Raw genomic sequence first — 13,238 nt, 5'->3', positions numbered from 1 at the left:
AAACCCACATATTCACTTTGCCAATCGTTTTCATCTGATCGATAAAAGAGATCTGGCCAGTGAAACATTGTGCTGCACTCTAGGTCGCAAATACATAAAGTTCTCCATATCTAACGGGCTATTGAGAAAGTGCATTTGTCACCAAACGGAACGATTTAGGCTCCATCTCCAGGACCCACATGGTAGAGAGGGAGAACCAACTTCTACAAGTTGTCCTCTGGTCTCCACATGCATGTACATGGCAAGTGTGCATGGCAAGTTTGCACAGGTACACGTGCAAGCGTGAACTCACACACAAACTAATATTAAAAACTTTTCTACCTCTAATTGATCACCACTCTCCCCTCCTCTGACTGATAGACACCAAGATTACTTTGCATTTTGTGCAAATATTTTGGTCCTCACAAGATAGTAGAAAGAGGCAATATTGTTTCTCTAGTAAAATTCTCAGGACATCGCACAGAATTATAGCTAATTGGTTAGAATTTTGACTAACTGAATGGATATTCCCATGATCAAGAAGTCTGATTCAATGGTCAGTGAAATTAATCTGGGATTCTTGGCAGTAAAACATTAGGTTTCATTACCAAGACTCTACTGTTTCTTTCATAAATATGTCAAACATCTGTACTTAAAGTCTGGATTGAACTTAGTGCTGCCTAATTATACATTCTGAAATGGTTACAAATTGTTATATGTTTTTAATCACATAAAAATACATTTTAACAGTAATGAAACAACCTAATTATAACTGAAAAAAAACATCTAAGCAGAAGATATCTCAACCAAGAAGTTCCAAAGATGACATATAAGCGCAGGAAAAGATGCCTAGCTGAATTTTTCTCTGGAACATTCCAAGTGAAAACAGTGATGGGATATACCTCTGCAAGTACTGGTGTCACGAAATCAATTGCATTGGTAATGTGAGAAAGTGAAGAAAGTAGAATTCCCTTTGACTGCTGATGAGAAGACACAATGGTGCATCAACTTTGGAAGATTCAATTTTTACAAAGATAAATATAGACTAATTAATTTAGAAACCACAAGCCTCCATATTTATCCATTTAGGCAAAAGTCTTATTTCTACAACACTTGAAACAAAGCACAACATTTTTTCATAATTAACCAAAAGTAGGAACAAATGAGAATTCCTTCCATGCATGAATAGTTTTTTAATGTATTCATTTATATAATGCATTCATATAATAAAACAAGAGCTAGCAATTAAATTTAAAATTAAACCATGGAAAACCCAGGTTAACTGAAATGAACATTACTAAGTCAAATAAGCAATTAAAAGGCTGTAGACTATAGTATTCAAACTGTATGGAACTTTGGAAAAAGACAAAACATATAAATGGTTTTAGATTAGTTGTTCCGAGGGATCTGGGAAAAGTCAGGATTAAAGGTGAAATGTGGGCATGTTTCTGGGATGGCAAATTTTTCAGTATGCCGAAGAGATGACTGGTTTATGAGATTAGGGTGTCAAAATCTATCACAGAAAACATAAGTGTAATATATACAAGTTTTAAACAGGTTGACTGAGCCCAAAAGAAGGAATGTAGACTGTTGAAAATCTAACTACATCTTATGTATGAAACAACGTGATTGAGAGCCATGGTGATAGAGGAGCATCTAAGTCACTTTGAGTTTTAGTAGGAACTTGAACATAAATAAGAGGACGAGGAAGGGATGGTGACACTGTAATGGATGAGAGCTGGAGACACCAGGATTCACTCATAGTTGGTTTAATATAGATAGATACACAAAGAGTTGTTTATTGCTACATGTATATACATCGATTGATATAAACACATAAATTTTGGGCCCGATAGAAATGACACACAAAGTAACATCAAGCATCTCTAGCACCCAGATACTGGTTTCTAATTCTAACTTTTATAAAATAAACCAGAATGTATTGGAGTAAGGTCTTATTCTAACACTGAAATTATATGAGTCCCTAAGTATCTTGTAGTATCAAAAGAAAATTAAGCGGAAAAATTAATGATTCTAAATGTCTCTTTAAATACGTAAAGGTAGATATATTAAAAAGAAATGAACTCATTTGGTTCTAGATGTTAGACTGAATGAACGACCGTGCTGGTTGAGGGATTCTGCTGTGTGAGAGAGAAAAGGAAGGAAAACAGCTATGGCGAAAGGATTGAGCATATGACCTGGCTTCCTTTTATAATACCCTGCTATTGCCTCTCTGAAAACCAAATATGAGAGCTGTTCCATACACCAACTCATGAGTATTTAGGGGTGCTTTATCCAAAAATCAACATAAAACTTTTACGTACACAAACATGGGTACAGAGAGAGAGAGAGAGAGAGAGAGAGAGAGAGAGAGAGAGAGAGAGAGAGAGAGAGAGAGATTTTCAAGATTAAGCATTTTTACAGGAAATATGGGTACTTCTGGAGTATTTTATTAATGTATCTTGTTTCTATTGCTCTAAAGCTGTTCAAAATAAAATTTATTTTAAATGCTAGCTTTTATAACTCTATGAATAGGAAAATGGGATTATATATAGTTTCTTTTTTAAATTCCAAATCTGGACTTTATTCTCATTGTATTTATTATAATGAGAATATGGTATACATCAAGAAATGTTTTCAAAAACTACATATCATTTCTCTTCATGGGTTTGAATGTCAGGCATTGTCTTTGTGTTGACTTAATCTTTAAATTTTGCCTTTGTTTTTCTTTGCTTTCTAAAACTAAGTCTTGTTATATAGCCCTGGCTTTCCTGGAACTCACTGTATAAAACAGTCTGGCCTTGAACACATGGAGATCCTCCTGCCTCTGGCTCCTGAATGAATACTAGAATTAAAAGCATGGGCCACCATGCCCAATTTTACCTAAACATTTTAAGAAAAATTGGCTATTAGAAACAAAACAATTCTGAAAACAGAAGTTATTAAAATCTACCCTATAAATTATCTGTAACTTAGCAGATAAAATATTTAATAATTCTTCCTCTGCAATCTAGACACTGATTTTAGTTTATATTTTCCTATTTCCATTTCCAACCATATTTGTTATCTACTCTCAATGAACAATAGTTGACTTCTGTCTTAGTCACTGTGATATTACCATGAAGAGAAACCATAACCAAGGCCACTTTTAGAATAAAACATTTGGTGTAAACAATTAGAATAAAACTTTTAGAATAAAACATTTAGAATAAAACATTTAGAATAAAACATTTAGAATAAAACTTTTAGAATAAAACATTGGTGGCTTGATACAGTTTCAGAGGTTTAGAACATTATCATCATGGCAAGCATGGTGGCAGAGAGAAAGGCATGATATTAGAGAAATAGTTGAGAACTCACATCTGATCCATAAGTTTCAGGCCAAGAGCAAGTTAGACTGGCCCTGGAGTGAGCTTCTGAAACCTCAAAATCAACCCCTAGTGGCACATTATCTCCAACAATATCACTCTTCCTAATTCTTTTTAAATGGTTTCACCAACTATAGGAACCAAATATTCAAATACATGAGTCTATGGGGGCCAATCTTACTCAAACCACCACAGTACCTCTCCATAACTGTATCCCGTAACTATACTCATTACTGTGTGAATACAAATCTGTCATGGTGAAGGCCTCATGAACCTACTTTTATCTGTGTGTCTATGTAGCCAGAGGTTGACGTGGAGTATCCTACCCTATCATTTTTCTATCTCTTCTTCAGATGCAAGGTCCAACACTGAACTGAAGCTCAGTGACTGACAAGACTGGATGCTCAGTAAAACCTAGAACCCCACCTGTTTTTACTGTCCAAAGCTAGGATTACAGCTATGGCTCATGCCTAACGTTTTGAGTTAGTACTGTCAAGTGGATTCCTTCTGTTTGTATATTAGGCACCAACTGAGCCATCTTCCCAGCCTTCAACTTGAGCATATTCTAATGGTGTCCTCAGTAGTGATGAACACTTATGAGAAAACACATTTAATTCTTCAACCGCAATATTTTATAATTTATAATTCAAATTCAGGAGTTTGCAGCATGTGTTTGCATAGCAACAGGTTCAATAGACATTCAAAGCTGCCCTTTCTCCTAATATGCCTCACTTCTAAAGTACTGGTCAAGAGGATTGGCACTTTCTCTTTGTACCTGACTGCTGCTTCTTATTTTAGTAGAAGCTACATTTACTTCAACAGATTATGAGCAAGACTTGATACATTCTTTCTTCCTAAGTTAGTATCAGACTTTAAGAAGAGGGTGATTAGCTCTGAGCCACTTCATTTATGTAGTGATCACACAAAAGAGAGCATCTCTAATGTAGAGGGTCAGTCTTTATTTCTCCATTCCTCCATAACTTCTTTACACATTGGCATTACTATTTAGAAAATGAGTTTTCCAGACACTGTTTTGGAGACTAATGTGAATTATATTTTTATATCTATTGTGTCACACTGTTCCTAGGAATTAAATTAGGAAGTCATCCAGGTACAGAGGGGGAAGCCCCCAGATTCAAAGGCAGACCCCCTTAGACTTGAGTGCTGCCTCTGCCTGTTGGCAATGTGTGGGTCCCAGCTTCTTCAGCAGTGAAAGGAGGGAAACATAAGTTCATTGCATCGATCCAAGCATGAAAAGAAGCTGTGTCTTTCCAGAGTATGCCTGGCACCTGCCACGTGGTAGGTATGGAGGACTCTTATTTTGAAAAGAAAGGAATATAACAGGTTAATGAGAAAAGAGAAAAATCATTGTGTCTGAAAACTGAATATCAGTGTGAAAGTAAAATTAAAATCTGAGACCTCATATTAAGTTGTGTGGGGTTTTTTGTTTGTGTTTTTTGTTTTGTTTTGTTTTGTTTGTTTGTTTATTTTGATGGGGTTTCTCTGTAACTATGGAGCCTGTCCTGTCCTGGAACTAGCCCTTGTAGACCAGGTTGGCCTCAAACTCACTGAGATACGTCTGTCTCTGCCTCCAAAGTGCTGGGATTAAAGGCGTGTGCCACCACTCCCTGGCTCATATTAAGTTTCTTAATATATGTATATTTTTAACCTGAAAGAGGCTGAGAGAAGGGGGACAGGGATTTTATAATTTCCAGTGCATTTGTTACAGTATTTTAAATATTTAGAAGTGTTTTTCGCATTCTCTAGAAACTACCACTAGGAAAAAGAAATTTCAAGTCACAAATCAGGAAATAATATTAATAATACAAGGAAGTTTTGATGACTTGCATAAAAAATACTTATATTCCCAAGTGATTTTTAAAATTCCAGGGGCAAATATTTCAAGAAAAACTTTAAAATAATCTCCAAAGGTGTTCAACACATGAGCAGTCAAAGATATATTACTACCCACTTGCAAAAATGGCTAAAATTGGCAAAACAATAACATCGAGTGTTGGCAGGGTTCTAAAAAGTTACTGGAAAATGACACTCTCATATAAATCTAGAACAACTATTACCTCTATGTGAAAGATAAATAATATAAGCCCTGGGAAATGTACAATAAGGTTAAATGGATGCCAGTTCTGTATCCTAGCAATTCTCAGCAGTTGCTTGATGCTGTTGGTGGTTCCCTGCATGTTAAGTCTCTACTAGAGGACGAATACATCATAGAAAATGACAAATAAAACAGTCTACACAAAAGAATTAAGTGTGTTTGTGTGTGTGTGTATACAAAAAGATTTGTAGAAAAATACTCAGAACATCCATACATATAGAAAAAAGAACTTAGAAGTAAACCAGATGACTATCCCCCAGGAAAATGGAGTGAACCTTGTGCTATATTCCTGAAATAAAATGCTTCTAATACAAAATGATCAAATATGACAGTCAATGGCATGGAAAGAATACCCAGAAATCTTTCTAAGAAGACTGCTAACTTTGTGTTTCTATTTACACGAGATTCATAGCAACAAAAAACACAACAATTATCGCTGACACATTGTAGTTACTGGGAGAGAAACCGAAGAAATCGTTGACCTGATGAGAACAATATCTCTCTTTTCTGGTTACTTGCTACACATATTTGACAGAGTTCATGAAACTGAAACTTTAAAATTTGTGCAGTATACAACATATAAATGACACCTTAATTTTAAAATAAAAAAATCAAAACTAAGAATAAAATAGCCCCTATAATTTAAGACAAAGTGCCACTTAAGCAACAGTTCCTGTGTGCCAGACCATGTCTAGTCTCTGGCACTGCAACCAAAGTGACAGGGCCACTTTCCAAGGGTAACCTACAGTCTGGAGGTAAGATAATTTATGCCTCAAGGGGTCAGGGTCCACCTACTCCACAGCCATGTCTTACAGAGGCCAGGGTGACATTTTCTTGATGGACATGGTTTCTGTGTGTTCAGGTGTCAATCATACCCTATAGGCCTCCATTTCCTTTCGTGTGTCTCTCACCTTTCCTTGATGCTGGTGGTGGTTCCCTGCGTGTCAAGTCTCTGCCAGAGGAAGAATACATCATAGAAAATAACAAACAGAACAGTGTATTCTTGTGTTGATCTCCAAAACACTTGGTTTGGGTTCTAAGTGGTGGTCTGATAAATTGAGTATATTTGTCTTCTGTTTATTCCCTTTACTGAGATTTTGTAGAAGAATTTAATTGGCATCTCTCCTTAATCCTCGGACCAACCTGTGTCCTTTCCACTCCTTTTAGAGAAAAGTGAGAAAGGACCCTGTTCAAATCCAGCTTTGGCGCATTTAGTCAATTCCAGTTACATTAGAGCTGACATGGAGAAATGGCTGCCCATTGCCAGTGCTCTTATTCCTGTCCATGTTTCTGTTTCTTTCCCTCACCCCTAGTCTCTCTCATTTGTTTTGCATCACCCTTTTCATAATTAGATGAAGAATAAGCTTTGCAAAATTGAGCTTCAGTTCTTAGGACATGGTAGCCTTTGGTTATTGTGCTGTACTTGAATCACCAAGTGCACAACTACTTATCTGGGGCTGGATCTTCAATGGACCTAGCCCCATGCACTTCTGTCTGCTGATCTCAGTGGTACTTCATCTGGAATGATCTATCATCGGAAATGTTCCTTTGCATGCTTATTAGTGGAACTTTGAAATCCTGAGTGGAATTTTCATACAGTGTTGCAACATTGAAATGTTACTTTGCATGTTGTATTTTTGTTAAGGGATCGTTTTTAAGGGTAGATTCATAGAAAAATGTGTGATACCATTTGTTAACCAAGCCATAACCCTTTATTGAATAGTGCACTCCAAATTAGAATCAAATCACATAGAACATATTTTCTGTGTTTATCCAACACATAGGAAAACAATTGTAGTCCATGAGAGCATTCTAATTCTATTTAGAAAAATCAGAGTCACTCTATTGCTTCAGTTGTTCTCAATTCAGGATATTCAATATGAGCACAGCTTTGCTTTCATTAGGAATATGTTCCAGCAAAGAAAGGCCTGGAAGATTAGGGAGGATTTCTACTTCTTTCTAAGCACAAGATGAAACAGTTATAATATTACGGATGCCCTAGAAATTGTACACCCTTACTAAGTGTACCTTCTGGCATGGTATGGATAAAGGATGTGCTCTCCTCTACAATGAGAGGAGTTGATTAGGAGCGCAGACTTAGTATTTTCCTCAGTTTTAGAAATGATGAGTCTGGAAATAAATGAAGAAGTGCTACCATTTTCCAAGTGTCTGTCCTCTGACACCAGATATGGTGGTGTGTACTTGTAATCCCTGTACACAAGAGGTTGCGGCAGGAAGATCACTACAAATCCAAGGCCAGCATGAACTACATCTGAGTTCAACACTAGCCTAGGCCAAGTGGTGAGACCCTGCTTCATAAATAACGGCAATAATAGTAAAATAAATGAAAAGTGGGAAATGAATTGTAGTTTAACTATGAATCCAGTGGATGCACCTGGCAATGCAATGGGTCCAGAAAATTATTTATCACTCAGCTTCCCTAAGCAATCACCTTGACGGATAGCAGTCAGGTTGCCTTGATTCCCTTATCGTGCATGCAAGCTTGGCATTTGGCCTTAGAAATCCCTAGTATTCCTACCCCTTCCTGGAAGACAAGGTTCGTCTAGCTATTTAATGACTCTGAATCCGTTTGAAAGTCAAGAAGAAGATGGACAGGCCACTTATGAAAACACATCAAGGTATTTCTTCAGGGGTAATCTTCAAAGGCCATTTCTAGAGCCTTCCAAGGATGGTGTCGCTCATCTCACCAAAGAATAGCTCTACAAGTGGCCTTACCATGTCTCACCAGAAAGGGATGGGTAAATCTGCACATATGTCTGTTTCTCCAAGCTTTTTTATTCATTCTACCATAGTAGAGCAATGAAATTCTGCATCTCAGGTTCATCTGCAGTAGGTCAACCCTAGCTCCAGGTTACCATCAACTACATAAACAGCTGATGAGAGCCTTTCTTAGATTTCCAAGTTAGTGTAAGGAATTTGGGACCTCTTCTAAGTGTGTGTATACTGATAGATCTGATGGTTGCTTTATAAAGAAGTTCCATAGTGGAATAGGACCAACTGAAAGAATTTATGTTAAAAGGGATTATTAAATTGGCATATGTGATGTGGACTTGGTAATCAATAATGGTTATCTTCATATTGGAGAGGCAGTAATATCTCTGTTCATAAGTTTACTTGCCCCAGCAACCCCAATCTTTTCTGGTGGCCTGGAGGAATCCTAGACAGCCACTGTTATTCACTACTCACTGGAAGACTGAACATTCTGGGTTGCACTGTCAACAAAGGCAACATCAGTGGCTACAGTAGCAATGACAAGAGTAGATGTACCCAACAGCTACAGGTGCAGGAAAGCAGGGGAAAAGCAAGAGCTTCTTCCTTGAACCTCCTTATCAGGGTCACCCACTTTGTGGAATCAGTCCCCTCGGTTAATCCTTCCAGAAAATTCTCTCGTGTGCTAGCCCACAGTTTTGTGTCTTAGTTGATTCCAGAGTTAATAAAGTTGACAACTCAACTCAACTATCACACTCCTCTATTCATGCATACATAGATCCCAAGTCTTTCCTTCTCTGTACTCTTGTCATGCTGAGAATTAAACTAAGCATGGCAAACCCTTGTTTGCTTGTATGTTTGTTTTCTTGCTTGCTTTCAGATGAGGTCTTACTATTTAGCTCAGCATCCTGAACTCACTATATAAACAAATCTGGCCTAGAACTCATAATCTTCCTGTTTTATTTCTGAAATGCTGAAATTACAGACATGATCCACAGAACCAGGCCAAATATATCCAATTTTTTACTGATGTAAATAAACTGTATTCTCTGGTTCTTTGAGTGCATGAATCTAATACTTCACACATCACTCTTCATGCGCATCTTCTTTATTTACATTGGAACTGACTCTAGAGTGAGTCTAGAGTCTATGAGAGATGGTGTGTTGGGAGCAGTGAATTGCTGTAGTCCTGTAATTCAGATTGTAATCTGCAATTCAGATCCTGAATTGCTTGTAATCCCCTGATCTGAGTGCCTACAGCTGTTCTGAGCACGAGACCTTCAGGAGTTGCTGATGGCAGGAGAGTGGTTTCTGGTGGGTTTGGCTGGGGCGTGACTATCTTTATATAATCTGCCCCTGAACACAATAAAGGGGGCTTTCTGAACCAGCGTTGGGAGTTCTGTGTGTCGGTCTGTCTCTGCGTCTGAGTTCTCAACCTCCAGCCCCATTCCCGAAGCTCGTGAACTGAGGTCTAGCCCACAGAGCTCAGACCGGGACCACAGAGCGCAGCATTTGGAGGTCTCCACCGAGATATCGGGAAAGGGAACACTGAGAGCTCGCCTTTGGAAGCCCTGCTGAGAGAGGTAAGCAGACAACGTCGTTTCTGGCCAACAGAGACATATTGAGGAGTAAAGATAGGAGGTATCTTTTCTTGGTTCAGAATAGAGTCAGACGATAGGGAAGAGTTTGATGATTTAGAGCTAGTAGAGGATAGTGAGTAGGATTCATCAGAAGAAGGAGGAGATTATACGTAAGGAATTAAAAAATCTCTTTAGAAAGCTTAGAAAACGTAGAGTAAAAAAAGACTCACATCCAACTCCCTCAGCCCCACCGGCTTATAATAATGAAGGTTGGTGGTCTCAGTTGAGTAAGGGCTCTGACACTGAACAAAACAAGGGAGTTTGTTTTCGTCCTGTACACATGGTTGCACCAGTGATGGAGGTGCCAGACACCAACAACCAGGGCAAATAATTCTCCAACATTTTGCAATAAAATTTAAAGAAATGAAACAATTAAAGGAAGCTGTAGCTGTATATGGAACTCAAGCACCCTTCACATTGGCCATGGTAGAATCTTTCTCTGCTATGAATTTACCACCAAGAGATTGGCAATTATGGCGTGCTGTCTTACCTGGGGGAGATTATCTCCTATGGCTTGGGGAATATCTGGAAAATTGTAAGCAAACGGCCCAATTAAATGCTCTAGCAGGTCAAGCTCAACATAATTTAGATATGTTAACTGGGGCTGGGATTTATGCTGATTTGCAGCAACAAATTCTGTATGATCCAGGAGTATTTGCCCAAATAGCTGCAGCTGCCACTAAAGCTTGGAAGGCCCTACCTAACAAAGAAGCTGGAGATCAATTGTCAAAAGTTTTACAAGGACCATCTGAACCATTTCAAGATTATGTAGACTGTTACAAGTAGCAGGTAGATTGTTTGGAGATGAAACAACAGCCATGCCTATAATAAAGCAACTTGTATTTGAAAATTCCAATAGATATTGTAAGGAAGCATTACACCCTCGCAAAACAAAGAGTTTAAATGAATATATCAGGATATGCAGAGATATAGATGGGAATTTCATTCAAGGCCAGGTTATAGCAGCAGCTATTCAACCTCAGAGAAATATACGAGGACTGGGAGAGAGGGCTGGAGGCTGTAATTGTTTTAATTGCGGAACTCCTGGTCATTTTCTATGCTCACAGCTGATAATGAAGGGAAAGAGGAAACCTGGCTTGTGCCCTAAATGCAGAAGGGGAGCACATTGGGCTAAATATTGTTTTTCTAAAACAGATATAGATGGGAAACCTCTGCCACGTACCATTAATCAACAGCAGGGAAACTGGCAGAGGGCCCTGCTCCAGGGCCTCAAAACCTTAGTGTATGGAGCAATGACTGTGGGACCGCAGGAACGGTACCCCAGCAGAGGCCATGTCCAATTCCTTCCGCAGAGAAATCCTTTTGCATTGCAGACCGCATTGGGCTGCCCAAGAATGCAGCAGCGGGGCAAGGAAAAGGCGATGGCAGTTCTAGGCTATGCAAGAGTCTGCAGCAGAGTGAATTTAAATCAAGAGACTGCCCTATTGTAGGAGCAGGTGGACTTATGGCTAGTACAACAAATGTCTTGTTCATTATTCCATTTGTGTGACATCTTTTAATATTGCTAATGCCTCTTATGTGGTGAAATAACTCAATGGTTACTTGAATAACCGTTGAAATGTTACAATTTGCACACCAGATTGTACTGTTTAGCCAAAGGGATGGTTGAATACCATAGCTCAAATGGGAGGTTGGGTCCAGTGGTAACTGGGGACCCTACTGCTGGCAATCTTAACGCCTGTTGCTATGGGCATTCATCTTTAAATTCAGTGTACGATCAGACAACCCATGAGAATGCAGTATATGGTCATTTAGCAAATCCTTCTGACCCTGTTGGCCAGTAAGGTTTGGTTGCAAATACTGCACCAACAATGAAGATTCCTCCATAGAGGGGCAACATCTAAAGAAGAGGGCCTGCCTAAGACAGGGAAGGGGCTTACCCTTCCGTGGGTGCCCTTACCTTGCTGTAGATGTTCATCCCTTCCTCTCACTTCTCCGGTGTAGTAACAAGCAGTAGTGTACTGCACTGTGTCTGTCTCCTTTGGAAACAGGCAGACATGTTGTTCACCCAGTCCCTCTTTTAGGGGAACATTTAGACATGTGACTTTGAAAAAAAAATACAAAGTTTAAAAAAAAATCAAATCTCTTTTCAAGACGTAGTCTGAATCACATGAGTAGGCAAGTCATTTGACGAGACGCCTTTGACAGGAGTTAAATAGATTTGTCAACAATAAGTGAACTCTGCCTTAGAAAGGCCCAGGAGAGTTCTTTAACTAGCTATAAATATCATAGAAAACTAAAATACCCATAAACTTAAAATACATATTCTTTAAAAATACTGTTATACCCAGTCGATGGCAGCAAACCCATTTAATCCCAGCACTTTGGAGGCAGAGGCAGGTGGATCTCCATGAGTTTGAGGCCAGCCTGGGGTACAGAGTAAGTTCCAGGACAGTCTCCAAAGATTCAGAGAAATCCAGTCAAAAAAAAAAAAAAAAAAAAAAAAAAAAAAAAAAACAAAAATACTCTGTCATAGTCTTCACCAGTGAAAACAAACCAATAGGTATCTACTAATTTATCAGCCCCAAACCATATACATACATGTAACATTATATAGATCGAATAGATTAGATTTATGTATTTAGGAGTGTGTGTGTGTGTGTGTGTGTGTGTGTGTGTGTGTGTGAAGCAACAAATATTTGAAGAGGAAAAGGAAGGGTATATGAGAGGGTTCAGACAGAGGAAAGGGAAGGAGATATGATGTAATTATATTAGAATTTCAAAAATATAAAGAATAACTAAACATAAACAATAAAAATATGCCAATAGTAAGAAAAAGAAGTTTAAACAAGGCCTGAGTTGTATTTACCTGCATTACCATTTTTGAGGCACACCTGAGACTTCCTGGTACCTTTTATCTTCCTTCACTGAGTCCCTTCATTTTTGACTAATTGAAAGGCTGTTCCAATTACACAGAGAACATTTTACTAGAAGAGGCACAAATTTGCAACTTTGGCAACTCTGACTGACTCTGGAGTAATTATCCATATTTGGCAAAGCATGTAAGATTGGTTCTCTGCCTCTTGCAGCTTTTCCTTCATCTTCCATTTTTGGTTTCTTTCTATCCTTGATGAGGAAAAAAATCAAAATATCCCTTATTTCTAGTTGATAACAGAAAAATGCACGGTTATGTATACAGAGTTGCTTTCCCCCTGGTGCTCTGTTGTAACTGATAGGCTGTTCTCAAGGTAAATAAGACTACCAGGGAATCCATTCTTCATTACACATATCATTCATGGTACGTTTTCAAGATACCAAAGAAAATATGGTATGTGGTTTACTGTCTTCAACAAGTTTAATTCATTCAATGGATTTCTCTGAAAGAAAGAATAATCTTAAATCCTTCCAGTGTGACCAAGAACAAAAGAATCTGCAAAACTTTAT

The sequence above is a fragment of the Arvicola amphibius genome, chromosome 6 (assembly GCF_903992535.2).
Source record: "Arvicola amphibius chromosome 6, mArvAmp1.2, whole genome shotgun sequence".
NCBI classification, from domain to species: domain Eukaryota; kingdom Metazoa; phylum Chordata; class Mammalia; order Rodentia; family Cricetidae; genus Arvicola; species Arvicola amphibius.
This window is presented reverse-complemented; position numbering follows the sequence as displayed.